Below are 9,571 nucleotides of genomic sequence, written 5' to 3' on the forward strand. Positions count from 1 at the left end.
TTTCAAATTTATCCTAATAAATTATATACTTCAAAAAAACTTGAACGCAAAAACAAAAACAAAAAAAACTCATTAAACATTAAATCTCAGCCACTACCTTCTGAATCTACACCAACAACATCTAGCATTGACATACGTCGTATAGCACCAGCTCCAAAGTCAATACCACAGTCAAATCGCCTGAAACCAACTTTCAAGCTATTCAAAAGGAAATTCAAAAAGAAGATTTTTTGATTTTAATTTTTTTTGCATCTTCTTTTCAGTATAGCACAATTTTCTTGACGAATTTTTATTTTTCTTCAAAATTATTATTTTTTTCAACCGTTGTAAAACAACTCTGCAAATACATTACTGAATAGATTAAGTCTTTTTTTTTTTTCTTTTTTTAAGTATGTCATGATTGTCTTTGTCTAATATTGTTTAGTATAGCACGATTGTCTAGTTAAATTTTTAATTACAAGATTTTTATTGTCACCCAGCCAACATGTTCATATGGGGCCTATATGGGCCCCACATGGGCTGTTTCACGGGCCCCATATGGGCTCGCCACATGGGGCCCATCCAATATTTGTCCGCGGGCGCCACATGGGGCCTATATGGGCTAGATTGTAAAACTAAAAAGGAGCATCCTATGATATGTATTAGCAAAAAAATTGCTTTTTATTTGGTTAACTTAACTGGATAAATATAATAAGAGATTTAGTTAAGGCGAATAATGTTTTTCACCTATAGTCTTTGTTTATTTAATCTTTTTTACATTTATAATTTGCTAGGCTACATATGTAGCCTAGCAAATGTAGCCTAATTAATTTCAAATACATGTAAATACGGTCAAATACATATGTATTTGACCGTATTTACATGTATTTGAAATTAATTCGTTGCCATTATTAGTAAATATGACCGCCATGCCGGTCATATTTGACCGGCATGGCGGTTATATTTACTAATAATGGCAACGAAATATATTTAGAATAATGGAAATATATTATATAATATAATAAATATATATATTTAGTAATAAATATATTTAGTAATAATGGCAACGTGTATTATACTATAAAAATACTATAACAAGTATATAATACTTTATTTCTAATAATATATTTTATAATATTCTTCATTCTATATTTGATTCTTCGTTGCCGGAAACGTCAGGAGATACATCATGACGAAACCTTTTGTTTTTTGAGGCTTTGGCACGTTTAGCTCGATTGCCATCTCGGTCACGTGAGCCGGTAAGCCAATTGGACAAACCAATTTCTACGTCTCTCACATTCGTTTTTGATGTAAGAACATTCCTCTTTATAGCCTCTATAGAAAAAATAAATTAGATTAAAATAATAACTAATTTAAATAAAAAAAGAAAATATAAAAATGTTAAAAAAATTAAATATATATTATATTAAATAACCTACTAGTGGGTGATTATCGGGGACATTTTTTTGTAAATTTTGTTCCCGTAAGCAACATTCTATTCCTTTTTTTATTTTTATTTTTATATATTTTTTAATATTTTTATTTTAATTATATTTTTATTTGTACATGTTTAAACTTATTATTTTGATATAAAATTTTATTTTTTCAATTTATTTTTATTTATATATATATATATATATATATATATATATATATATATATATATATATATATATATATATATATATATATATATATATATATATATATATATATACATATATATATATATATATATATATATATATATATATATATATATATATGTATATATATATATATATATATATATATATATATATATATATATATATATATATATATATATATATATATATATATATATATATATATAAATGTACATTAATATATAAAACTATATGTAATGTATATGTACTTACATTTAATACAATGAGATCAGAGGCGTAGAAAGAATTTTTTGGTGTTCCAGATAGGTAACTTCCAGACATGGAGCAAACTCCAAACATTTATATGTTTATACTTATGTCAAATAATGAGTGTTTGCAAAAAATTGCGATGATTGGAGGCTGGGAACAAAAATGCCCCAAAATTTTTGCCCCCCCCCTGTCCCAAACGTGAGAGCAACAAGTTGATGAAGTATTATTTGTACTATTCTTAACTAGACTTATATTCATCGATAAATTTTAGATTTCATTTAAAAATATTTTAGCGTTCAAAAATTATGACCATATAAAGTTTAAACCCCCCTCAATTTGAGGGGGTTGCACATTTTATATAGTAATAATTTTTAAACGCTAATAGATAATACTATGAAACTTAAAATTTATCGATGAATATAAGTCTAGTTAAGAATAGTACAAAAAATACTTCATCAACTTGTTGCTCTCACGTTTGGGGCAGGGGGGCGAAAATTTTGGGGCTTTTTTGTTCCCAGCCTCCAATCATCGCAATTTTTTGCAAACACTCATTATTTGACATAAGTATAAACATATAAATGTTTGGAGTTTGCTCCATGTCTGGAAGTTACCTATCTCGAACACCAAAAAAATTCTTTCTACCCTCTGAATGAGATAATGTTAATTTAGTATAAACTTGTCTAATAGTTTAATAAAAAACATTAGTTAAAGCACATAAACCATAGATAAAGTTGATTAAACTCTAGTTGAATACTTTAAATTAGTAATAAACTTAATAACATAAAAAAAACTTACTAGTAAGAATAAGTAATAATAAGGATCCTTTAAGACCTTTCTTGCCATTACGACCACTAAGATTAAAACTGCGAGCTAATTCATTCGAAATTAGTTTTTCCATCATCAACCAATAGCCTCCACAAGACTGCGACCTCCCTGATCACTTAAGTATAAAACCTGTGTAATTAAAGCAGAAATATTTTACGTGGTTTTAAAAGTAGACAGGTGATACAGTAAACTACATAATTTATGATACATATTAACATTGTGTATACCATAGCTTTAAAGATATCAGGATCTCTCAGTTTCACCTCAAACTCTTCCACAGCTCCTAAACCTTGTAGAGGTAGCAATAAAGTGATTTCGTCAGGTAACTGAGTAGTCTGACAGTTAATGTTGTGGTTTCTTAACAGACTATTTAAAATTACACTATGATTTTCTTGATTAATTTTTATCTCCTGATGACACTTAATAATTTCTTTAAGTAACGACATTGTAGAATCAGATTTTGCAACTGTAACAATATAGTTTTAATAATTCAAAAACAATAATTTAAGAAATAAAAAATTTCATGTAAATCTATAAAGATTAGGATTCCCATAATTTTTATAATTATATAAATATTATACAGTTTGGTATAATATTTATATATACCAAACTGTAAGCATGAAACTGTATATACCTATATTGTGGTCACTAGATGAAGTAGGTGTACTAAACGAAGATTGTTCTGCAATAAAAAAATACATTTAAATTAATGAGACATTTGAAAGTAATAAAGGCAATTACAGAAGGTTTTATTTAAACATCATTAAAATGATGAAAATATATTTAGTTATTTATTAGCTAAATAAAATATAATTTTAACATAATTTCAATTAAAAAAAGTTATTAAAAAAGGGTCACCTCTCAGCTGTGATGGCCTTTCAGGAAGTGGAGAGGAGCTAAATGAATAACTGCTTGTTTTCTTAAGCAATGTCTTTTTTGAAGGTACTATTTGAAATGAAACTACAAAGAATATATATATATGTATGTATGTATATATATATATATATATATATATATATATATATATATATATATATATATATATATATATATATATATGTATATATATATATTGTCAGGTCAGGTTATCCTTACGTCAAGTTAGGATATCCTGCTACTGGTAACATGTAATCCAGTACAACCTGCTTCATGTTAAAGTCATGAAGGGCATCCGGTTGTAAAATATTTCTTCAACTCTTTCGTAATGGGATTTATGTCATTATGAAGAACTATCCAAACCACAATAGTGTGGAAAAATGAATATAAAACTTACAAAATATATATACATATATATAATATATATATATATATATATATATATATATATATATATATATATATATATATATATATAATATATATATATATATATATATATATATATATATATATATATATATATATATATATATATATCATATGCATATCATATATCATATGCATATGATGAATACTTTTCACTTGGTGATTTGTAAAAGTTCTTCTTTGACCCACGTGCAGTGACTTTGAAGAATTTCAGCCGTTTTAGCCAAGTAGGTTAGTTTTGAAGGTCATACTAATCACTTACGTGTTTGTACATACATAACACCATTTGTGCATATAGAACATTTGTATGAACACAAGTAAACACATTGACATATACAAATAAAACACATAGATACATATTACATATATACACACTTACATACATAAATACATACATACATACATACATACATACATACATACATACATACATACATACATACATACATACATACATACATACATACATACATACATACATACATACATACATACATACATACATACATACATACATACATACATACATATACACACATAGATTTACACTTCGACATGCATACGCACACACACACGCATATATACATATACACGTATACGTACACACAGGTGCATACACACTTACATTTATACACATAAATATTCACATTCATACTCAATATATTTTACAAAGTATATTTCACTAAACTATATATAACATTATTAAAGAAAAAATTTACAGAATTAGTACATTAGAACACAGAATACGTTTACAATATGTAATAACTTTGACAATAAAGTATTTTTCTGGAAAACACAAAAAAAGAAAACTTAAAATCAAAATTAAAAAAAAAAAACATAGATGTTTCATCAATTGAAAATATGATATTTTTTAGTTTAAAGGAGGGATAACTACATTTCTTAAAGATATCAAAGTTTTTTAAAATTATTTTATTCCACAGAAAAGCTCCACAAAACGTGATTCAAAACTTTCCAAAATTTGTATGGTAAGAAGGTTGTAAAATAGCTTCATCATTTCTTAAGATATATTTGTTCTTTTCTTTCAAAGTAAATAAACTTTTAAAGGGTTCAGGAGATAAACTGTTTTTACATTTATACATAAAACAAAGAACATTGAAAATATTCAGCTCGTATATGCTAAAATTATTATATTAATTAGGAGATGCTTGGCATGAGTAAAACGAACCCTAAAATTAATAATGCTTGCAACATGTTTTTGTTGACGATATAGAGGTTCAAGTTTAATTATATTTGTACTACCCCACGCAACATTTGCATAGTTAAGGTGGTAATGGATTAATGAATGATATATTGAGTTAAGGTGTGCTTATTTAGGATATTTCTTATTTTATATAATATACCAATACTTTTGGATATTTTATTGCCCAAATTTTCTATGTGTTTTTTCCATGCGAGATTTTCATCAATATAAACGCCTAAAAATTTGATAAAGCTTAATTGTTTTATTAGAGTATTGTCAATAAAAAGAAAAGGCATGTCATTTGGCAATAAGTGTTTTTTAAAATGAGGGTGGAAGAAAATCCATTTGGTTTTATCAATATTGAGAGATAATTTATTTGTCTTAAACCAATCAGAGATTTTAATTAGTTCGTTGTTCATGTTTTCAAATAGATAATTTATGTTGTTGTGAGATAAAAACAGATTAGTGTCATCTGCGAACATAATGGTTATTAAGTTTGAGGCTTTATAGAGGTCATTGATATAAATAAGAAATAGTAAGGGTCCTAATATTGATCTCTGGGGTACTCCACATGTTTTATCAAGCAAATTTCTATGCCAATTTGAATCAACGTAGACATATTGCTTGCAATTACTTAGATAGTTTGAAATCCAATTTAGAACATTACCAGTTATTCCATAATATTGTAACTTTTTTATAAGAATTTCATGACCAAATGCCTTTGCTAAATCTATGAAAACTCCCAACGCATATTGGGAACTTTCAAATGATTCAGTTTTACTTCTTGAAAACTAGATAACTGCATGTTTCTTAGAATTATTTTTTTTTAAAACCATATTGGTTGATATATATGAGATTATTATTTAATAGTTGATTAAATATTCTATTATAAAAAATTCTTTCTAAAACTTTTGAGAAAATAGAAAGAATGGATATAGAATGGATATAGGACGGTAATTGCTAATATTAGTATAATAATGTTGGTATAATCTTTGCTATTTTTAATTGATTAGGAAAAATTCCTAGTCTGATGGAACATGAAATATACTAAAAATAATATTTTTTATATGTCATCATATGAATTATATGACATCATATTATATGACATCATATGAATTAATAACAATGTTTCCATTGATATCATCATGGCCAACGGCTTTGTAAGGTTTGAGCATTTTAAAAGCACATTCAAATTCACCAAAAGTTAGCTCAAAGGAGTTAAGATGTGATGTTAGGGGGAAAGAAAGATATTTTTCAAAAGTATTAGTTGGTTTAATTTTTTTGGCTAGGTTTTGGCTAACAGATACAAAATATTTATTTAGTTCAGCAGCTACCTTTTCTTGATTAATCAAGAACTCTTCGCCTATTTTAATCGTTTTGGACAAAGATGTTCTTGTTTTGTTACTGCCTGTAATTTCTCGAATGATTTCGCAAGTGCGTTTAGAATTTAGTTTATATTTTTCTAGCAAATTAGTATAATATTTATATTTAAGATTTTTTCTTTGTCGCTCAAAGATTTTATCGTAATTTTAATAAAGAGTTTTACTTTCTACTGATTTTGATTTTAAATATTTAATATATAGTTTTTGTTTAATTTTTGAAGATTTTCTTAGTTCCTTGGTAATCCATGGTGATTTGTTGTTTTTTGGTTTAAGATAATTTTTATTTGTGGGAAATTTGATTCGTATATTTCAAACGTTTTAAAAAAAAATTATTTACATTATCTAGAATATTAATATGTTCGCAGTGTAGTAAAGATAGTTGTTCCTTAAATGATGTTAAATTTGCTTCACTAAAAATACATTTAATGTGATATTGGTTTGTATGTGGCAATATTTTATTATTAGTATTAGGGCAAAGAGCCCTAATAATGGCCGGGTCTTATTAGGAGCCAAATTTGGGTCCGCTTTTATTGCATTTATTTATTTGTCGGAACATTTATCTAGTTGTTGGTTATACTTTTCTGTTTCTTTAATATATCTATGTTTTAATCTAACTTTTATAAATGTTTTTTTCAGTCTTGATTTTAAGGAAATCTTATTTTTCTCAAGGTTAATTTAAGTGAATATTTTATGCCGTAAAAAGTAATTTTTGGTTTTTTCATGCAACTTTGAGACACATTTTAACGCAATATTTATTCAGGTATGTCTTTTTGGTTTATTTTGATCTGTTGTGTACTTTGATAATTTTATGTAAACTGTTTTGTTTGTCAATATACGATAGGCAGAAGCATCAATATAACCTAAACTCCCAGATTTCAAATAGGTCTCAATTAGACTTATATGTCCTTATTAAAAAAGTTCTAATAACTTATATGTCCTAATATTATCCTTATAACTATACTTAGCGTTTATACATGGTAAAGTAAATACTGATTATAGTTAATATAAGGCTTATATTAATTTTACTTTAACATGTATAAATGGTACGTATAATTAGTATTTACTTTACAGTATTTATTATAACGGTTTATTATGTCTGTAAGCATGTAATTTTATTTGTTTTAATGTTTGTAAATATTTAAAGCAATGGTTTGTATTTTATAATTTATATAATACAAATAAACAAAAATTGTTATTATTAATATTTACTAGCTACATAACAATTTAAAATATATATATTTTGTATATTTAATTTAATGCTCACTAAGTATTATGTATTATAAGTATTATGTTGTATTTAGCCATTGTACTTATGTATGCTATTTCTGTTACATTGATGTACAGATATGTATGATAAGCATACTTTATGCTTGTATATGTATTTGTTTGTGGGATTTGTATATAACCTTAAAAAAATCTAATGTAAATACATTATCATAACAATGTAGTCAGTATTCTCTATCTTTTAGTTAATTTGAGTAATTATGGGAAAAACCACGAAAATCGCAAAAAAGAATAACAAGATTAAAAAGAACACTGCCTCTAGTTTTAATTCAAAGTTGAACCAGAAAGTGACAAATGTAAAGAGATTTCAGTGGTCCGACAGAGATATGAAAAATGCAATTGCAGCTGTTCAAAATTGTTTAATGTCGCAACGAGAAGCTGCAGCACAATTTAGTATTCTTCGATCAACCCTTGGTAAATATCTTAAAGGCAATTCAGTTCATGGTGTCAATATGCATCAGATTTAGCCACAAAGCACAATTTAAAGTTTAAGCGTTCAACTCCTTCAGAAAAATGGTGGCGCTCATTTAATCAGCGACATAAAAATTTAGTTTTGCGAAAGCCTGATGGTACTTTATCAGTCCGTCATCAATGCAAGTCTATGCCAAAAGTTGCTAAATATTTTTATTCGCTGCATGAAGTTTTGAGTGACACTTTTGCCCTTTTAAAGCCTTCATTAATTTGGAACATGGATGAGTCTGGACTACAGATGGATTTTAAACCTCCTAAAATAATTGCAAAAAGAGGTACAAAACACCTTTAATCTTGCATATCTGGAAAACGTGAAACCATAACCATTATTGCTGCTGTAAATGCTGCAGGCGGTTTAGTACCTCCACATTTGTTAGCAAAAGGTAAAACGGCAAATGCACCATCAGGCTCAAATTGGAGTTTTAGTGAGACAGGTTCGACAAAGCAAGGAATTGCATTACTTTGTTTCACTAATACTTTCTTGCCTAATATAAGTAGAGATAGGCCACAAATTCTCATAGTTGATGGTCACGATTCTCAACTTTGTTGTGTCATTGTCTGTTGCAATTGAAAAAACATTTATATTGTTGAAATGCCAGCGCATTGTTCGCATTGGCTCCAGCCTCTAGATCGCACAGTATTTGGTCCTCTTAAAACCTATTATAATCAAACATGTCATGAATTAATGAATAAATATCCCGGAGTTACTATTGACAAGTCAACTTTTTGTGGCCTTTTTAAGAAAGCCTGGGATCAAGCTCTCACAGCTGCTAATATTATTTCAGGGTTTCTATCATGTGGCATTTTTCCATACAATCCGTCTGCTGTTCCAAGCACAGCTTACTTGCCTAATTCTGTCTATTCCATACAACAGCTACTTGACTCAAATGATCTGCTTGAATCAAGTCTGCATCCAATCAAAACTGACACTAAAATAACAAGATCAGAATATGCAATAGAAGAGGAAGTTGATTTTGAAGTAGAATTAATTAATAAACCTGGAAATATGTCTGAATCTAAAATAGATAATAATTTGATAAACCTTGACAATAATTCTTTGATATGGGATACCCATTTGACTCATGAGCAGTTTACAACTTTTAATTTCTGTATTCAAAATGGCTACGACATCCCAGATCCCTTGTATAAATTATATAAAGTATTTAAACTGAAACAGATTTCATGTACAAATACCATTTTAGAAATAGTTGACTTTGTTCCGATGC

The 9,571-nt window shown here is 27.1% G+C and overlaps 1 long non-coding RNA gene across 2 annotated transcripts; it reads right to left on the bottom strand.

The window, feature by feature from the left end:
* Positions 1 to 1,078: 1,078 nt before the first annotated feature.
* Positions 1,079 to 3,696, bottom strand: LOC136084982 (uncharacterized). Of its 2 annotated transcripts, XR_010640971.1 has the most exons (5): positions 3,561 to 3,695; positions 3,337 to 3,384; positions 2,930 to 3,168; positions 2,673 to 2,831; positions 1,079 to 1,312 (listed from the first exon to the last, which is right to left on the bottom strand). It is a non-coding gene; the product is annotated as an uncharacterized LOC136084982 (long non-coding RNA). The 2 variants fall into 2 exon arrangements; XR_010640970.1 differs by having other exon boundaries at positions 2,673 to 3,168; positions 3,561 to 3,696.
* Between the last annotated feature and the right edge of the window lie 5,875 nt (positions 3,697 to 9,571).

The sequence above is a fragment of the Hydra vulgaris genome, chromosome 09 (genome assembly GCF_038396675.1).
Source record: "Hydra vulgaris chromosome 09, alternate assembly HydraT2T_AEP".
Taxonomy (NCBI): domain Eukaryota; kingdom Metazoa; phylum Cnidaria; class Hydrozoa; order Anthoathecata; family Hydridae; genus Hydra; species Hydra vulgaris.